Genomic DNA, 20,373 nt, shown 5'->3' on the forward strand with positions numbered 1-20,373 from the left:
AAGTTTAACATATATAATTAAATTAAATGCAATCCTCATCACAAAAACAATATAAAGCTATAAACTATATAAATACTTATAACATTCAATCTGAAATTGCACACACCCTTTATGGCACAGAGCACGTTCATGTGGATATTGTTATTGCAGCATTTAATGCTTTTACAGCTCTGGGATAAAAACATTTTAATGAATTCTTTGAACTGTTTTTCCAGAGTGGAATGATTGTACTACATATATCTTTTAACGGGGAGCACGAGTTTCCTATTCCATACTTGGTCAACATTATACATTATATGTATACTTCTTTGTGGATTAGAGAAAATTCATATTAAACACAAATTTGTGCACTGAATTCCTTTTCCCCCACTCATTAGTATTGTAAAACTATTCCACCCCGGAAAAAGAACAGTTCACAGAAATCACTAAAAGCCCAAATTGCTGTGATATCCACTGAGTGTATGTAGACCTATGACCACAACTGTATACTTGTAGATTCAGACCCAAATAAATATGTCATTCTGTCCCTTTTTCCTTTGTCTCTGCTGCTGGTATATGTCTCACTAATCCTTGTTATTAATCCATGTTGAGTCGCTTTGACTCATTCAGACTAGTGAAGATTATTGCGGATTCGTATGAAAGCACACTGTGTTTTTTTGTTTTTCTCTTTTGTTTTGTCTTTTTTACTCATGTCTGTGCTGATCATTGGAGGATGATTGAGTGTGGTCCTGTTTAAATGTGTACAAAAATGTATTTCTTTTGGGGTGATGAAGGATGAAAGGGCTAACTGAATATTTTAATTTGAACGCCTTTAACTATAACAAAATATTGGTTCCATATTAAATGAGTCCAGTGGGAAAATGAATGACTATTAGTTAATTGTTGAAATATTTAAAAGCAAAGAATCCTTCAGAGACACACTTTTTACATTTTTAATATTGTCTTGGTTGAGCCCTGTGTTTGTGTAATATATGTTTTGATTTCCAGTGAGTCAGAGACATGTTTACCCTCTAAGAAACAATATATTTTTCCACCATTTTTGAATCTTCATTAAGTGAATCATTTGACGATTAATCAAAGAAATAACAAGGGGATATTCAGATGTATAATAATAAATTATAATTGCTACCTAGAGCCTTACTTTCTATCATGTTATTAGTTCATCTAGTAAAAAGCAAGTAGCTTCTAAAATATGACTTTTTTCCCCTCGTCATGTAATCTGGTTTTGTCATTTTTGATTCAACGTCTTGTGCTTTTAGATTGATTGTTCTACAACAAATGGCAATTTGACAATAATTTATGGTATCTTATGGTATTCCAGTGGTTCATTAATTTCTAAGAAAATATTTAGAACATTGATCATCTAAATTGGCTGTTGCAGACAACCAATTTGCAGATGTTGTGTCTCAATGTAGTTCCTCAGTATTTCTAAATGTTTGTTTATTTCTTATTGTATGAGGCCTAAATATGCATGCAGACACATTATGTGCAGATGCGTAGAACTGAAAAAACACAAACCAGTCTTTGTTATGAAGATGCCTGGGCTCAGATAAGCAGTGAGGAAACAATGACGAAAAAGAAAAAACAAAACAAAAAACTGCCTGAAAAGTCTCGCAGAAAACTACGCATGTGACAGAAAGAGGCAGAAAATGTACAATAATATATTAAGGTAGAAAAAAAAAGAGCTATATGAATACCTGCATAGAGTATAGAAAAGTCAGGGGTTGAATTAGTCAGGAGGAACGGCAGCATATGTCCTCGGGATGAAAAACTAACTGAAAGTGAAGTCGTTCATCATCTGTAACCTTGCCAAGACACGGGACAGGCTCTGATGGGAATAATCTGATGTGAACCGAATGAGACAACACAACATGCTTACAGGGATGGCTTATAAACACTTTTCCAGTCCCCAAGCAGCGCAATCAAAGCTATGGAAAAACCTTGTTTCTGTGTGCAAGTATAGCCACAGATAAATACAGGGTTCATGTAGCATAAAAGGATTTCTACAGATTTACAAGGCTCTGGCGAATTGAGGTATTGATCCCCTTCTTCCATCCGAGACAGTCAAGGGAGAGAGGATACTTCTGCAAATCTTAGAATGGTTTATTTGAATTGTTCTCGTTTCCAGAGTGACTTACTGTAACTGCAGGGTAAGACACTAGAATTATTGAAGGGGCAGAAGCAGAAGATAAAGTGAGCAATGTAAGGAACTGTTCAGTTTTTAGTACTATAAAACTAAGATGCTGTCACAAAATCACATAGAAGTTATTTTAAAGAAACTTATTGCAAATGTGTAACAGTAAATCTGAGACTTTTATCTTTGCAAACTGCTTTCTATGCAAGAAAAGAAAGATGGTGGGTTTAGCATTGCTACTTGCATGACAGCAGTATGTAAATGAAATCAGTCACAGACAAAATGTAACAGGCATTTTGAATGAGCATCATTAATGACAGCATCATCATCATCACCACCACCAACAACAACAGCGACAACAAGAGCAAAATAATAAATGGAACCATTGATCATGCTCAGAGAGCTGCAGGTCATGGGCTGCAGCTTTGCCTAATAGAAGCACTACATTAACTGATAGCGAGTTTTGACAGATCCAATTAGAATGAGTTCCACACCTCTGCCCTGCCCTCAAAGTAACCCTGACACAAGCAGCTATATGGCAGCGTGGCATACATGGTGCTACAGCTTGGCCACAGCCTCACTGGTCTCTAATATTCCTTATGGTCACATAGGAAGAATCAATATGATTAGCAACATCATAAAAGCATTGATTGTCTTGGTTTTTCTTGGATTTGACTATCACAGTAATAACATACTATCCCCAGAGCATGAATGAATGTAGTACCATGCGTTTTCTAGTATTGGAAAATAAATTTTCCGTGCTGAATGCTTTTTATGCTGCCACCACACCCCCATTTCCCCACATCCCTCAAAATGTCTATTCCTGTCTTTGGTGAAGCCGCTTTTCTCTCTTCTGTCCACAAATGTCCAAATGATAGGTTTTGTGTCTAAGGAGAAGAGGGAGTCATGCTTCACAAGATGGAGCGCAGCAAAACATCTGATTCCTGCCAAGGAGTGGAAACAAAGCAGGCTCATTTTTGCAAAGTCTATTCTTTTGTCCTCATCTAAGGCCTGCTTTCTTTGTGTACCCTTCACTCTGCCTTCAGCCGCTGTCCTCCCTCTCATTTATTTCAGTGAAACAACGCACTTGTCAATCTTTTCTCTTTCAATAGCTAATGGTCTAGCTATCCTTCTCTGCCCAACAGTCAAGCCAATTAATTCGATCAAGCTGTTGAAAGTCATTTTCAGTCACGGCGGGAAGGGGGGCACTGCCAGACTGACAGTGCTGACTCAATATATCCATTGTTACGAGAAGAGCAACACTGAGTAAACCGAGGTAAATTTGCCTGAATGGATCCTGAAGTCATTTTATATATGTACTGTTCAATTATGGGTTTTTTGTGCATCATTTCACTGTTATTTCCAGTCGTACAATACAATAGAATACAATACAATAATGTGTGTACATGCATGTGTACTTTTGCACTCACATCCGGAGTATAACATGTGGTTAGGCTGTGGCATGAATCATTATGTCTTGTCAGAGGGAATACATATGAGACCATGAGAAACGATACTTTCAGCCTGTATGGCCTTGACATTGACGTAAGGGCATGTTGTCTTTTCACATATCATATCTCACCTCTATTCCTTATACTTTTTTTTTTAAATAGTAATGGATCGTGGCCTCTGGAAACGATTTCCACTCTTCAGCTGTCTAAACAGTTTTTATTTGACTTTCTTAAAAAGAAGCCTCGGAGAAAAATGGAACCTTGGTTGCAAGTGGATTGAAAGATGATGAGTTGTTCAAATGCTATTGAATAGGACTTGTGAGTGAATTTTTTTTTCTTTTTTGCTGATGTGAGCTATAAAACCCGTCATGCAGGCCTTTGATGTAGCTCTCCATTGTCTTGCAGAGCTGCAGGAAATTGAAAACGAAGATCAGGAGAGTGTTAGTGAAGGGGAGAAGAGGAGGAGGACGGGACTGACGTGCAGCCCATCAGGGTTTTCTGGGACACAGCACACGGAAATGAACTAGCCTTGCATGACCCTACTCTCAAAGTGTGAGGATGTGCGGGGCAGAAAAGCAAGAACATTTGTTTTAGAGAACACAAGAGATCAAATAAGTGATTATATTTATTCAGTAAAACACTCAGGGCACAAATCCAGTTTAATATTTCTGTAACATCCTCTCCATCCCACGCATCCTCTCACTACTGCATCCAAAGCTCTATTTTAATTCAGGGAAAACACTAAACCTTTGAGAACTACTGTACTTGCTCAGCCTTAAAAGAGCATTTGTCCCTTGAGTGTTAAGAGTAAAATTTTAATGGAACCAAGATTTGATTTGCAACTTTTTGTGGCTTGGAGGAGAGAGAGGGGTTTCTTTTCACTGCCTGTCATTTTCTTCACTGTAAGTGCTTTCTCCATGTCTGTCAATGAAAAGTGCTGATAAATTATAATGACAGTATGAAGGCTGTTCAGGTTGGGAAGTACAATGTGATTTTAGGCAAGGTTTAAAAGTCCATTTCTTTTCTTTTGTGAGTTCTGGAAAGTTATATTAGCATGTTCTTTCAACACTGCCGTTGCACGTTTGTGATTATATCAGAATATTTCATCCCATTTTGAAGATTTAATTAGTAAAGTTTGTCAATAGAATTTCTCATGTAAAGTGCTGTTGAAGAGGGGATTCAAATGCACGAACAATGAAAATGGGCAAAAACAAAACAGCAGTTCAAAGTTGAGTGGAAGAAGCATCAGGCAGATATGCAATGGATAAACATGCAATCTAAGAAAAACACAGGGAAATACAAGAGCGCATTCACACATGCACACACTGTAGGCTGACTACAAAACAAGATAAAGGTGGAAACCAGGCACAGGTGGGAATAGTCAAACACAGGTGTGAAGGTGGACCCCCGCCGTATAAACACAAGAGCACTTGTGGTGACAGCACGTTTTGGCACACGCTCAGGACACAGGCACTCCCGCTCGGCTGTCACGTCCTCTCACCAGCCCTCCTCAACTGTCACTACAACATAAAAACAGTCACAATCAATCAGGTGTCCCTAGCACACCTGTTCACCCCGGCTCCACGCCGTCCCGGGAGCTCACTGTGCCACCCTTCCTCTGCAGCGGGCTAGAGACCACACCCATGCCACAACAGGTAATACAAATGAGGGTGCGAGGCTAAGAAATACAGGAAGTAGTAACAAGACAGGTGATGAAAAACCACAAGAAAAAAACATGAAAAAAAAAAATAAAAACACAAAAACTGACACTAAACCTGATGACAGACAGAAAAACGTGAAAGACAAAGTGGCACTGCAAAGCTAACAGAATACCAGGACCACGGAAGCCTTTGACATTGTGACCATTTTTTGTTGTTGTTTCAGATTGTTTAAATATAGAACAAGGGGTAAATGCCTACAGAAGACAATGGAAACACTCTGTTATATCAAAATGACTGGCAATAAAGGAAGACCGTTATTTTTCCCCCTTCACTATTCTACTCAGGTATTGGAGAAGGAGGTGGGAAGTGAGATGTGGAACGTGGAACGTGGCAGGTCAGACCTGGGAAAGTGGGTTTGCTCTGGCGGGAAATGGCTATTTACGTAGCTGAAAATGGAGTGGGCCTTTCTGACATTTTCATAGCCCTGCAGGCATGAGTAACCTTCAGTGCAAAACAGAACGATTAGAGAAAAGGGAGGGGGAGATGGAAAGGGAGACGCAGAGTGTGAGGTGGGGCAGAAATCAGGGGAACTGATTGCATGGGAGAGTTAAAAAATGATTGGAAACTGAGTTTGGTAGAACGGTGCAGGCAAGGGAAATAAACATGGACAGAAAGTATTTGGAGGTCATGGAAAAGTGTGAAAGGAGAGCACAAATATTGACAAGTAGAAAATAAAGAGGATGCTGGAGCGTAATACAACACAAGGTTAACAAAATACATCAGTGGAATGTTGTATAGACTTTATTCTTGTAGATTAGTTGTAACAGCTTTACACCCTGTTGTACCATTTAAACATCACTGTCAGATAAGTGACTGATGTCATATGGCAGCATTTTTGTTTTTTTAAAGACATCAAGCATAAAGGACCACATTTACTAAGAAGAGCAAATTAGCTTTGTGCACAAGTGCAGCACAAATGGGTCAGAAACAAGCAGATCTAATCTACTAGCAAAAATAATATCCTAGAAATGTAGATTTGATTTCTCTCTGGGCACAGCATGGCAATTCTAATAACTGGCAGCCCGGCTTTAGGAGAATTGATGTGCTGTGATATCAAAGCAAACTCTTCTGTCAGAAATCGATGGTGACTGTAAGATACCTCGGAGGTTGAGGAAGCCATTCTCTGGATGAACCTAAAATCTGACCTGCAGAATGTGTAAAAGAACCCAAAATAATGTTTGCCATCAGATCCTGACAGAATGTCACTGACTTTACTAACCGCAGCTATCACAACCATATCAGAGGAAAAAATTGGTTTTTTTAGCATTAAATAATTATTTTTCAGTAAATAGCCTACGACAAACCTTGGTAAATGTGTTTGCAAGGTTTATTTAAATGCTCTTCTTTCCAAATTTTGCACTCTGAGAGAAAACCTACAAATAAATATGCAGTACTGCAAAGCTAATTGTGCTAACCTTACATTTCAAACATATCAATGCCTTGCTTTAATAAATGGCAGCAAATATATTTTTAATGCAAAAAGAAGGTGTTTTAGCCTACTGTTAAGTCTATCCCAAAGTCTTTGTTTCTCTGCTGCTGTCTGAGCGTAAGTCTAAATGCAATTATGTGCAATCATGGGTGCAGTCTTCTATGCATATTTCATTGTGACAAACTCAAAAAGAAAAACTCTATCACGCTGACTAGACAAGCAGTTAAGAACACGGATGGATGGAAGAGTAAGTCATATTAAAATGTTCCTTTTTCTCTTTATCTAGAGCTGTAGTGCCCTTACAGTGCACTTTCCTCAAGCAGCAACTTCAGATGATCTGCCAAGGTGCTCGCCTACTATTGAGAGTATCTTGGTCGACCGTGTGGTAGAGCTGGGATGGGCAAAATTTTCTTTGGCCTGTTCATGGCTTAGCTTAAGTAAGATTGTCTGTGGATTAATAGGTTGGTCTAATGTACTTAAACTAAATTTAAAACTGAAATGTTGACGTGATAATGGTATTAGATTCATCTTTGGACCTTCGCGAATGTTCAAACCAAATTGCATGGCATTCTATCGAACACCTTTAATTAGACTTTTAGGTTCTAGGGGAAATGTCATTTGATAATCACTGTGATTTAGGTGAATCTAACCTGAACAAAAATCTAGTAAGAAGTAAAAATCAGGAAAACACCAGGAGTTCTTGCCTATCCGTTACACTACTGCACAGACGGCCACATTTCTGCAGTTTCTACTGGGTTGGACGTAGATGACTGTGGGAAAGGAAAAACAAGCCCACACCAATACACAGATATAAAAAAGGGAGTTAAACCATACACCAAATGAAACAAGGCCTCAGAGAAACATTTTTAGAAGGTTCAGGAGAAACTGGGGGAGAAAATAATTTCCATGTGGCTGTGTAGCCAAATGAGGACTGATTATATCAGTAGGTGCTCCTGATAGACCCTGATTATGAGCAACCTCATTTCCTACAAATGACTCCATTGCAGAGAAGCGCGGAGTGCTAGAATATATTATTTTTCTTTAATGCACTGTCTTTCTTTCAGAGAATAACAATGTCACCATAATGAGAAATTTGCCAATGACACAAATGCACTCAGCGTATCTATGCATTTTCTTTTCTATAAATCTGTCACACTGTAATTAAGTGACGGTGCAGGTTCATGAGCTATGACTGTTTCATTACTTTTGAATAGACACAATGTCATAATATGGATGAGAATCCGTATCGGGGCAGAATCAATACATCCACTATTACTTGAATCTTTATTAGTTTTATTATAACAGTAGCTGCATATTTATCATTCAATATGCGCCAAAGGTTATATAGAAATTAGAAATATTTTAGCATGATGATAAAATAGTCATTCCTTTGCTTCTTTTTTTAGGCAGTACTTTGGTTTATTCAAGGCTCTAGCCACTTGTTTAAAATGGTCAAAATAAACACCATGAAGTATTACTTAAACAGAAATAGGTGTTCTAATTAGACATAATTATAACAAAAAGATGATTTTAGATATATTGTTCCATGGGGAAGGGTAACCTTTTCAATTGTGTCCCGCACAATGTCTCTTAGAAGAAGAGGTGTGAAGATGGTTCCTGTATGTCATTCAGACAGTAAAACCTGCTGAGGATAGCTAGGCAATCATCTATGATGCAAGTTCAAGTATTGAAAAAAATAAATAAAAACTTTAGTTTCTCTATGGTTAAGTCATTTTCTAGGTTTTAATGCAGGGTCATTGCTTAGATCCTGACCAGAGATTTTTTGCAGCATTTAAAATATTATTCTCAGCCGACTTTGCACAAAAAAAGTAAAATAAATAATAATAAATAAATAAAACCAATCAAGATGGACATAGAAATATTCTCACATACGGTATACACGTGTTGGGTAAATGTTTTGGTATATTGACAGTGGATCAACCCTGTGACAGACTGCTCTGTCTAAAAAGCATGAGGATAAGCATTCCAACTTATTAATATGTATAGCTCTTGTGCCTGCATCCTCCCAGTGGAATTAAAAATGTGATAGCGCGTAATGGTCGAGAGCCAGGAGGTTCTTTTCCTCACTGGGAAAAATGCCATGAAAGTCACAAGCAGCTCTCAGAGGTTAATTGTTGCACTATAAATCACAGAAGACAGTTTGGCTTTGAGTGCTGTGGCTGCATTTGTGGGTTATGACAAAGGACTGCTGCACCAGGTTGAGTTTGTCATTTAATACCAATATTAGTATACCTTTGATTTGCCACGTGTCAGGTGACTCATTAATGAAAATGTTTGTAGATTTAAACTTGAACTTAGTCTTAAGATCTTTTCCAATGATGCTTGTGTTCAATTCATAAAAGGTGCTGAAAAAACAAAACCAGTACGGAAATCACTTTGAAAAATATCATTTTCACATCAGTCTCACATTGTATAAATAACTATGTAGTTTTCTCTGTTCTCATACTTGGGTACAAACTTCATTGTCAGTTTCACAAAAGATACCCTCAGGTTAATAAAACACAAAAAAGGCACATTTAAAAATAATGTTTGAATCACACGAATCACAAAGAGATCCTGGTGTTTAAATGTTACCAATTCACTAAGTCTGTATTCTAATTAATCTCAAAAGACTTAATGAAGGACTCTTTGTGTTAGCCCTCTGATGGACTGGCAGCCTGTGTGGGGTGTACCCTTTCTCTCAGCCAGTGTCAGCTGGGAAAGACTGCAACCCTTCACAAAGCCAGTTCACCTTCCAAAACTTTGAAGAGTTTAAGAAAACAGCTTGTTACAAATTAATTTTGACATTTCAAGAATCCCTTTATATCCTGAAAATACCTTAATTAAGACAAACCATTTTCATAAGAAGAAAAGGGCGAACTGAAACCACTGGTAGGCAATAACACTTATTGTCTTGCAATTATTTCCCAAAGATGGCATGTTTCCTCAAGTGTCAGCAAAGTAAGCTATTCTTTGATAAACTTTTACCAAGAAATGTCCATTTCAAGTCCTAAACGTTTGTCTAAAACACCTTGTGATGTAGCTTTAATCTAGAAAATTATTAGCTGAAGACAGCCTTGTGTTAGCAGGCCGTCTGTGCAGATGGTTGCTGAGAGCTAAAGTTGTGTTGGCAGTAAAATGTCCTGTACACAATTTGCACTTTACCGTTGTGCTCTTCTATTTTATGCAACAAAATTAAAAGTAATGTTCATATCAGCTTTTTAGCTGCTAGTGTGCAGGAATAAATAAACATGTTTGTGTAATGCTTTTATTTATTCATTTATTTCAGTGCAGATAACTGAAGAAGCTTTGTAACGACATAACTGCAGCTGTAATGTAATTCCATCATTACATTACTGAGTTATTACATGATTACAATAACCCAACTCTGTATCTGTCAAGAATATTTTCCATTTTTATTATTTTGCTCTTCTCCCTCTGTTGCTTTCACAGTGGTTTTTCATTTTAGTAACTGTCACTCACATATGAATCTTTCCCACTGCAGGCATCTAGAAAATTGATTGATCTTAGATGGACAACCAAAAACTGACTGACTGCCAGACACTTCACTGTCTGAAGTATAGATTAAGCAATTTCTCTTCCAGGAATTCGATAAACGTCTGAGGTAACTGTAACACTTTTTACTGTTTTACCTGCAGTCTTTCATTCTTTCTTCAGACTTGTTCTTACCTTTTCTTTTCCCCATTTGTGCCTTAATGGACAGCCAGCATAATTAGCTTCATCTCACTGGACCCTTTTAATTAAAACCAGTGCCAAGGGCAAGCAACCATAAGCGGAGCAGTGGCCAGCCCCTACTGAATGAAAGTAAACTATTACTCATATTGTGGTTGTTTATGAGATTTTAAGTGCTCATACATTCAATATATACAGAGAAACTCCTAATGTGCAGCTTATATCTCAAAGAGCTCAGTATAGGTGCAATGCAGCAATCGGGTACATTAAACTTGCACTTTATACAAAACATAAAACAAAACACCTTACTGTAGAGTTTGCAAGTAAGTGGGAGAAAAAGGACACTTCTTTCACTCTTGAAATGGAAAGACAACACATCATCTTTTCACACATACAACAAAAAAAAACATTTCTTTTACTTTTGTCAGAGGGAGACATGTCAAGGATGGTGGGCACAAATAAGTGTGAAAAGGAAATGTTGAATCTAATTGAAGTCATTTAAGAGTCAGCCCTGTTTTAACCTAACATTTCTTCATCCCACTTTTTTTCTTCTTCTTTATACATGCCACTTTGGCTACACTCTGCTAAAGTTAATCAACTGCCTGAAGGGACATCACTTTTTCCCCTGCCTACCTTTTTGTTTCATTCGCTTGCTCCTCCACTCGCTCTTGCATTTGTTCCATTTCTTCCATTTTAAGATGGGTTTTAAAGTTCACGTTGAATGGACACAGCTTGCCACTTTGGTTGCTGTGGAAACCAGGTTGACGCATGGACAGATTGTTGAGAACAGTGTGAGTGGGAGTTTGAGAGGCTATAGAGGCCTGTCAAGATTTATGGATTGTAGGCTACTGCAGAATTGGACTGACCTTGTAGCAATTATCCACAGATGAGTATACAGTATCTTTGTGTTCATATATATAAAACATGATGATGCTTTGTCCACTGGTGTGGAGACCAGTGTCTATTGTACAGTAGCTTTTCCAACCTAAAAAAAACTGATGCCAAAACCAAATCATAGCTAGTTTTCAAGGGCATGACATCATGGTGTTTGGTTTTTAGGTATATTTGTTGAGTTTTGGTTCCTATTGTTTCACTCTCTCACGTTTCTTGATGTCCACATTTGTGACTCCTGTGCTTCCTTTACTTTGTCTGCAACTGCTTTATCCACGTGCGCTTTGTGTCTCCATGATATTCACTTCTCGTGTTGTTTCAAACCAACTAACTTTAACCATTTAAATTATATGAATATGAATGACTGAATATTAATTTGCATAAATGAGTTTGAATTTGTATCATATTTGATACATCTACCAATATTTTTGCTATTTATTGTTTAGAAACATATTGTACAATTAATTTAGGTTTTTCGGAGGATTCACACTAATGATGATGATGTAGAAGTCTCAAAAACTCAGAAAACCTCCATCCATCGTTCCATCCATCAATCTTCTTCTGCTTATCCGGGGTTGGCTCCCTTTTTATTTACCTGCTTTTTGTTTGTTTTCCCCAGTCTGTAAGTTCATTAAATGTGTTTTTTACTAAGTGTTTATGAGAGTCAGTTTTGGTCCTCTGTGGAGCTACATGTAATCTCCAATATCAAAATACACTAAGACTAGCTTTACAATGGCAGCGGTGCTAAGAAACACTGATGAGACAAAAGTTATTCAACAAGGACTGTTGTCCTTTTGTTGGTTTCATATTCAGTGTACTTATTAAATCAGACGAACACGATCAGACATACATTTTAAGTGACATGAATTTATATTTCAACATGGAAAGTTAAATGAATTGTCAAATATACTTAGTTTTTTCTCAGAATTGCATGACATTGATACTGCTCTCATTTTAGCATGATGAATACAGAGAGGAGCACATACTGGAAATGAGGAATCAGCCCAGTCCAAATGTATGGCGCAGTGGTTAGTGCTGCTGCCTCACAGCAAGAAGTCCCCTGAGTTTAAATCCACCATCCATCTGGGGTTTTTCCATGTGGAGTTTGCATGTTCTCCCTGTGACTGTGTGGGTTCTCTTTGGGTACTCTGGCTTCCTCCCACAATTCAAAGACATGCACTTAGCAGGGTTAGGTTAATTAGTGATTCTAAATTGCCCCTAGGTGTGAGTGTGATTGGTTGCCTATCTCAGCCTGGTGACCTGTTAAGAATGTACCCCTCTTTTTGCCCCACGGCAGCTAGATAGGCTCCACCACCCCAAGACCCTGAATTGGGTAAGCAGAAGAGAATGCATGGATAGCTGGATATGCTACAATATTAAAACTACCATCCTAATACTGTGTAGGTTATATCCCTGCCATCATACAAAACAAAACAGCTCTGGTATAACAATGCAGTTCACTCACTCTATAAAACATTGAAAAGTATTCCTGGGTCTCAGATGTGCTCCAAGACATTAGCAGCAGTTTTGTTTTGTTTAGTTTTCATTAGTCCTGTAAGTTGTGAGGTCTGACTTTTGATTTTTGATGTTTAATTCAAGTGATGTTTGTCAGAGGTAGGCGTCAAAGTAGCATCTACACAAATGCCGGTATCCAAGGTTCCCAGCTGAACGCTGCACAGAGCATCACACTACCTTTGCTGACTTTTCATCTAGTTCATCCTGCAGGGATCTCTTCACTAGATAAACAATGCACATGCACCAGGGTGTCTTGAAATAAACTGCAATTCCTTAAACCAAGCTACATTCAGTGGCCCATTGTAGCTGTTCATGGGCTGAGGCAGGAGGCTGCAATGTATTTGTCTTCTGACATCTTTCTACCGCTGTCAGCCTTCAGGCTCTGGGCAGTTTGTGCTACAGCAGCTTTTTTGTGTATGAGACCACATGGGCCATCCTCTGCTCGTCTATGCTCCACCTGTATCAGTAAGTTTAGTCACCACTGACTTTTCTCAGTTCACCAGCTTTCCTACTTTAAACTGCTTCTGGTAGGTACTAACAACTGCATACTGGAAACACCCCATAAGCTCTCGTCATTACTACTAGGCTTTCAATAAGGCCCATAATAATGACGAGAGCTTATGTTTTATGGGGATCTCTTATGGGGATCTGAGAGATCCAAGTCATGGATCTCTCAGATCCTTTGGCTTGGCCCAGTTCTCCTGCTTACAACAGCTTCGAAAACAGATACTTTCTGCCTAACATGCCGTATCATCTGGGTACCCCTCTAAGAAATAATCAGATTTATTCACTTGTTTCAGTGGTTTTAATGTTTGACCATCTTGTAATTTTTGTGTGATCATACAAAACAAAACTAAACAAGAAAAAAAACAATGGGGATGTTTTTTGTCTATTCCAGTCTAAGTGTGTCCAATGATTGCTTAGTAACTGCTTTTGGCCCTTTGTATAAAATTTTTATTCCTGTTCTTTATTGATTGATTTATTTGAATAATTGAATTTGCATAAATTGAACAAGATAATATTTTAAATATGTTGCTAAATCCATTTAAACTTTGCCTTTCTGCTGCCCCTTCTTTTGCTGCATGCTAAGCAAAAGCCTGCGACTTAGTAGAACCAAGCATACCTATGTGAGTGCTTCTTGCATAGTTTTTCTTTAACTCAGAGGCCCCTGTCCCATGAAGACCACTGGACAAAGGTCACAGTGTTTACCCGTGTCTTTAAAAAACACTGTAAGCTGCCTGTAATCATCATCGCTGTCAGCACTGAAAGGGCAAGTTGCACTATTAGTGAAGCCTGGGACCTTATGTGAGGCAGGTGCACACTAATTTAATGGGGTTCAGATTTTGGATGGGGACCTTGTCAGATACTTTTTAGGTACATGAATGTGGCTTACATCCTGTCGTTTAGACATTACTACCAACTCTATGTGCAGGCATACGAGCGTAGCACTGTACCTTTGCAGGTGGGGGGTTCTGTGGGTAAGTTTAATTCCCCAGAAGCTTAACACCACTGTACAAATGACAAAAATCTGCACTGGCAGACTAAACACTGATGGCATCTAAGTCAGCGGCAGTAATGGCTGTTGTCAGTGTGGGGAGGTGGTGTTGTGTTTCATTCTCTGTGGTCCTCGTGTTCTTGACTGTAGGTTATTTTTATGGTCACTGCTTGTGCCAGAACATTTGCATGAAGAAGGACATGTCTAATGCTCATAAACAGGAGAGCCAAGAGTATCCATCACCTCCTTGGTGACAACCTGCTCATTGCATTTTTATCAGTTGGAGTCATGCTACTGTAAAGAGGCCCTGCTCAGTATAATCAGGCCAATTGCTTTTCTGTTAGTCGAGTCAGACTGTAATCAGTATGCGAGCCAATAGAGCAATAGAATTAAATAGAGCAAATGAACTACATAAATACCTAAAACTGGATTTTTAAGGCATATCCTGAGCAAACTTGGCATTCTGAAATGTTTTTCTTGGACAATGAGAACAAGGCTGGCATTGTGGGATGTTTATTGTTCCTGCTGTAACTACTTTTGGAGTCTGGGAAACCTTCAAATATCTTAACATAAACGCGTCATCATAACATGCCTGCTATGACAAATTTGACCAGCAATATTTTAAAGCACACCGTCGTGCTGCAGTAGGTCAAATGTCATGCTACCAATAAATAAGCTACCTGTTTGGTGCAACCACATAAATGTCAATTAAGGAATCTTAAATATTGTATTTTATGTAAGTCTGTTAGGAAAAACAAGTTGTAATGGGAGAGTGTACGAAGAAAAAAAAATATACATACGAGTCTCATTTGGGAAAATAAAAGAACGGGAGTGTCGTGAAATACCTTTATATGTAACGAAATGGTACTGATCCTGTTATCTGGGGTCCCAAAAACAAATAACAGTTTGCATGGACGCGTTGATGAGTTCCTGGAGGTAAAATAGCGGGTCAGTGTAGGAACTGTCAAGACACCCATAAAAAGAGCAAAGACATCTGGTCATGTGTTTCAAAATAAGACACAGTTGTTTGTCATTCTTTTAGATCTTAAGTAAAGAGGGGTTTTCTCATAATGCTGTTTAAACCGAGGCCGAAAGTTAAATAAAAATGTTTTTTTTTTCGCATTTGTAAGGAAATTTCTAACTCACGGCTCTGGCTGGCTTTCACGACTCTTCAACGCTACTGGTATGCCATTATTATGAAAAACCACTTCCTTCCAAAGCTCTTCGCAGTGTGTTAAACTTTACAAAACCGCTGCACTGGACAGGTTTGCTTTTTTGCCGTGGCTGCCAGTCTCAAGCCATCTGTTTCTGCCGTTGCCGGGCACTGACGAGCACCGGGAAACTCGGAAACGGAACGGGACCGGTAAGGCAAAGCGACTTTGTTTCTGAGTGTAGACATGTGAAGAAGACTGCCGGGTTCAAAAAGTTTTCACGGGACTGAACTGACTTAATGATGCGGGATTTTCAGGTGCGTGGATGCGCCGGTTTCAAACAGAGTGGAGTAAAGGGCTCCTTTAGTGCTTGTAAAGTTTTATTTTCTCAGTCGCTGGAGGATTACGCAAGTTTAGGGTTTGGGGAAAGACTGTGAATATTTGAGGTTATGCGTAATTGCGCATCAGCAGGAGCCGCCGAACAATCCTCTTTCTTATCACTTGTTTCGCATGGAAAATACATTTAACTGATTTGTTCACAGAAATAATATTGGCAAACTAATCTCTCGAATAGGCTAAATCTGAATAAAATGAAAAAAAAAAAAAAGATTGAGACATAATTTAAAAGCCCTAACGAAAGAAAAGGTATCTAAAAGGTAGACTATATGTAAGATTCATTTGTTGGTATGCATTCAACTGTGGGTCATGCACCCCTCACCCCTTTATATGACTTAACAAGATACCCTTTGTCACTAAAAACATAAAGTTATTCTAGTGCACTTTAGCCTTCACGTTACATACAGAGTAAAATGGCTTTACGCACTGCAAGCTTTCTAATACTTGCTCATTAATTTAAATTTGCAATCAAATAAGACTTATCGCCCTTGATAGTGTTGAGGAGACTCCTTTAGTTTTAGCTTTACGTGTTCAGCTTGTCCTATTGCTATGTAACCGGTGTAAAATGCACATATTACATCGTACTAGACTCTCCAGAATTTTTTGCTTATAAAGTAGGTAAAACTGACTTTGCATGCAATCTCTTGTGACACATGGGACCTATTTTTACGATTCGATTAACCGCAATTCTGTCACATATGGTCTAGTGGGAGCAGTAATAACAGACGTTTGCTCATGGAGGAATTCTGGACTTTTAAAGATTTCTTTTTTTATTAGTGCTTTTATGAACTATCAAACATAGGGGTACTATGGGAGGAGGGCATGTTTGTTGGCATATTGTTGGAATCATCTCCAGCTTTCTTTAGTAAGTGGTTACTGACTCTCCTTTGGCACTTATGATGGATTTTCAGCTAAATGCCTCTTTTGTTGTATTCTTACTGCCCAGTAGTTGTTGCAATGAATAAATAAAGTGAAATATCACAAGGCCGATTTTGAAGTGCTTCACAAAGTACAGTGGATCCATACAGAGTTTATTTATGGTGAGAACCTCTGAGAGAAGGCTTCTCCTGCTGAATTACTCTGATGATGAATGTTGTAATTTGTCTTGCCACCTTTTTTTCTTCTGTAGGAGAAAGTTTGACATTGTACAGCTTGTGCCAAGACTAGACAACAACAGGAGATAATGTGTAATGATACATTTGCCATGAGGCCACAAGCCATTTATTACAGTACAGGGTTTCAGCAATACAGTACAGTAATAGCAGTCTTTGTGGATATGTGTGCAAAGTGCAAGTTCCATCTAGAAAAGACATTGCCAGTAGTTGCCTGTTACCTAAACTATTCTGTTAGGTCAAGCTACATTTTTATGATGAAGAGATGAATTAGAAAGAAAAAAGAAAAAAACTCACTTTGTTTGATTTATAATTACCGGGATAGCAATTCGAACAAATACTTTTTCCCTTGCTTCAGAGTAAAGTTCTCGCACTCTTTTACCTCATATGTGCACACCATGAAGGTGGATAAATACTGACATGTTAAACACAATATGTATATTAAACATATACATCCCATGTTTCAAAAACATTTCATTTCTGTGGCATTTCTGGATGCAGTCATGAATTGCATTACTTGACAGGGATTTTTGTGTTTTTGAGCATGCAGTGATGTCTTCTACAGAGTTATGTATTATCTATAATACACTGGCTGAGGTCACAACTATTTAGTATCAGTTTTTAATGTTGACTATTGTGTACATTTTTCTGGATTCTCTGTATATTTGTTTTAATCTTGTTTTGAAGATGATGAAATTGCCACATCCTTTGCCATTTTTACATTGAGAAGATAAATTCTTTAAATTGCTGAACAATTTGCTCACAAAGTTGTAAATCCCTGTTTACTTCTGAAGACTCAGCCTTATTGCGGTGCTCTTTTTCTACACAGTCTGTTACTTATTAATCCAATTATCCTTGCAGCCCATCAGGTGTTTTGTTTTATCATTACACAACTTTCCAAGTTTTCCTGTTCCCTCAGTTTTGAAGTATGTTTATGAAAGTCAATTCCAAACCACATTACATTTTACTTAATGTTGCCATGTGCAATTGTTTACTTGCTTCCTTAGCATATAAATGATCTGTAGAAAAGGAACTTTGTAAGTAAAGTTTGCCTCATACTACTTCAAAACCATTTTAAAAATTGTTGACCTAAATGCTAACCTAAATTTTCACCCTCTTTTGCTTGCAGAACCCCTTCATTCTTTGTTGAATAGATTCAGCAAGGTGCTGGAATCATTCCTCAGAGATTTTGAATCATATTGATATGCTAACATCATGCGGTTGCTGAAGATTTGTTGTCTGCACATCCGTGATGTGAATCTTCCATTTCACCACATCGCAAAGATGCTCTGTTGGATTGAGATCTGGTGAATGGAGAGACAGTTTGAGTACAGGAAACTCACTGTCGTGTTCAAGAAACCGGCCTGAAATATTCTGAGTTTCGGGACACAGTGTGTTTTCCTGCGGGACACAGCCACCAGAGGATGGATACTCTGTGGTCATAAAGGGATGGACATTGTCTGCAGCTTGCACTTAGGCATTTTCAGGTGGCATTTAAATGATGCTCAGGCCCAAAGTGTCCCAACAAAATATCCCTCACACCATTACACCACTACTTTACCCCGAGCCTTCGATGCAAGAAAGGATGGATCTATGCTTTCATGTTGTTTACAGCAGTTGTTTCTGCCCTACCAGCCAAATGCTGAGGCAGAAATCAAGACTTTTTAGATTAGGCTACATTTTTCCAATCCTCTGTTTGATGAGCCGGTGCAATTTGCAGCCTCAGCTTCCTGTTCGTAGTTGATAGAAGAAAGATGAAACCTGGTGTGCTCCTCTGTTGGTGTAGCCCATCTACTTAAGGATTTGTTGTGTTGTTTGTTCAGAGTTGCTCCTTTGTATATTTTGCTTGTAATGAGTGGTTTGAGTTACTGTTACCTTCCTATCAGCTCAAAGTATTCTGTTTTCTCTGTAAACATTAGATATGGTTGTGTGGGAAAATCCCAATAGACCAACAGTTTCAGAAACACTCTGACCAGCCTGTCCTTCAACAAGAATGTCACATTCAAAGTTACTTAAATCACATTTCTTCCCATTTGTGATGCTTGGGTTGAACTTCAGCAGGTCGTCTTGCATACATGCCTGAATGCATTTAGCTTCTGCCATGTGATTATATTAATTAGATTAGACTGATTAGAAATTTGTATTAATAAGTTGTTGAACAGGTGTACCTAACAAAGTGGCCAGTGAGTGTATTTCACTTGAGAATAACAAGAAAAAGTTATTCAAACAAATATTTAACAGATCATATTTAACAGCGCTTGCTCATAGGTGATCTGATGTTACGTTCTTTACCCTGCAATATAAAGCACCTACAGGCCACAGTTCTAATTTCACATCATATAAATAAACTTGAATTGAACTGAATTGAATAGATATCTGTATCTGAATTATAGCTGACAAAATAACTGGCAGCCACATTCAGCACAGCGCTGATTCATGTTTTGATAATGTTTCATTATCTCACCTAAAGCTCTCGTTTTTTTCCACTACTCCAATAGCCCAATAACAATTGACCTACACCTACATCATCCTGCGTGGATGTGGGTAGAAGTGCATGCACAGCAGAGCAGGATCAATGTAAGAAATTGTTTTTGAATGAGTCACTTGGACATTTCAGGTAAAACACATAATATTGCTCTAAAGCTTATGAAAGTATGCTAGAAGTTTTTAAATTGGATGAAAAATAATGTGGCTTTTTTTTCTCTCTTCAATGAACTATAGACCTACTACAAACTATGGCATATAGTTTAGGGCGGAGATGGGGTGTGCGTGAGTGACTGAAGTATTGCTTAGGTTGTTGCCATTGATGGTACAGAGAAGAAGTCAACAAACAGCCTGTCTTGTTAGCTGTGGTTACTAGTTTTTTACCTCCACTTTGGCAGCCAGCGGTGAAACGTGTCTCAGCAAAATGCTTTAAAGTGCCTTCATACTCATTGTAGGGTTCAGGGCTGAAAACCCTTGTTCATCTCGCAGGGGTCATTTTGGAGGAAGCATTAGCGGTAGATTTGAGAGGGTTCCCTCTGTGTCTGCACTACATTTCATCTACTTGGGGGCTTGAAAAGATCTTTTCTTTTATGGGCATTGTTTGTGAGATTGTAGATGTTACTTTGTGGGGAAGATGGCACCTTACATGAAAGAAGAAATGTAATTATTTACTCCACAGGTCTGCAGAGACATCTGGTGAGACTGTAAATAGAATCCACCAAAAAAGTGAGGAGAAAAGTGTTAAAAATGGCATGATATGAGCAAAGTAAAAGTGAGAGAGACAGCATTATATGGGAGCTCTACACAGCTCACATTTTCTGATAGCGGTAATTATAAACATTTTCTGAAAGGCTGTGTGTGAGTGTTTAAAGATGTAAAGCCACTTAAGCTCACAGTGACA

The 20,373-nt window shown here is 38.3% G+C and overlaps 1 protein-coding gene across 6 annotated transcripts in view; it reads left to right on the forward strand.

Annotated features, from left to right (window-relative positions):
* Positions 1-15,554: 15,554 nt before the first annotated feature.
* znf385c (zinc finger protein 385C) overlaps positions 15,555-20,373 on the forward strand; it is a 137,048-nt gene continuing 132,229 nt past the window's right edge. For 4 of the 6 annotated variants that reach the window (XM_013269626.3, XM_005468852.4, XM_019357725.2 and 1 more), the window contains exon 1: positions 15,561-15,692. The gene's annotated coding sequence lies outside the window, so the exon portion shown is untranslated. Of the gene's footprint in view, positions 15,798-20,373 lie in introns of all 6 variants that reach the window. The other 2 variants (XM_013269625.3, XM_019357724.2) reach the window with 2 other exon arrangements.

The sequence above is a fragment of the Oreochromis niloticus genome, linkage group LG4, assembly GCF_001858045.2.
Source record: "Oreochromis niloticus isolate F11D_XX linkage group LG4, O_niloticus_UMD_NMBU, whole genome shotgun sequence".
NCBI lineage: Eukaryota > Metazoa > Chordata > Actinopteri > Cichliformes > Cichlidae > Oreochromis > Oreochromis niloticus.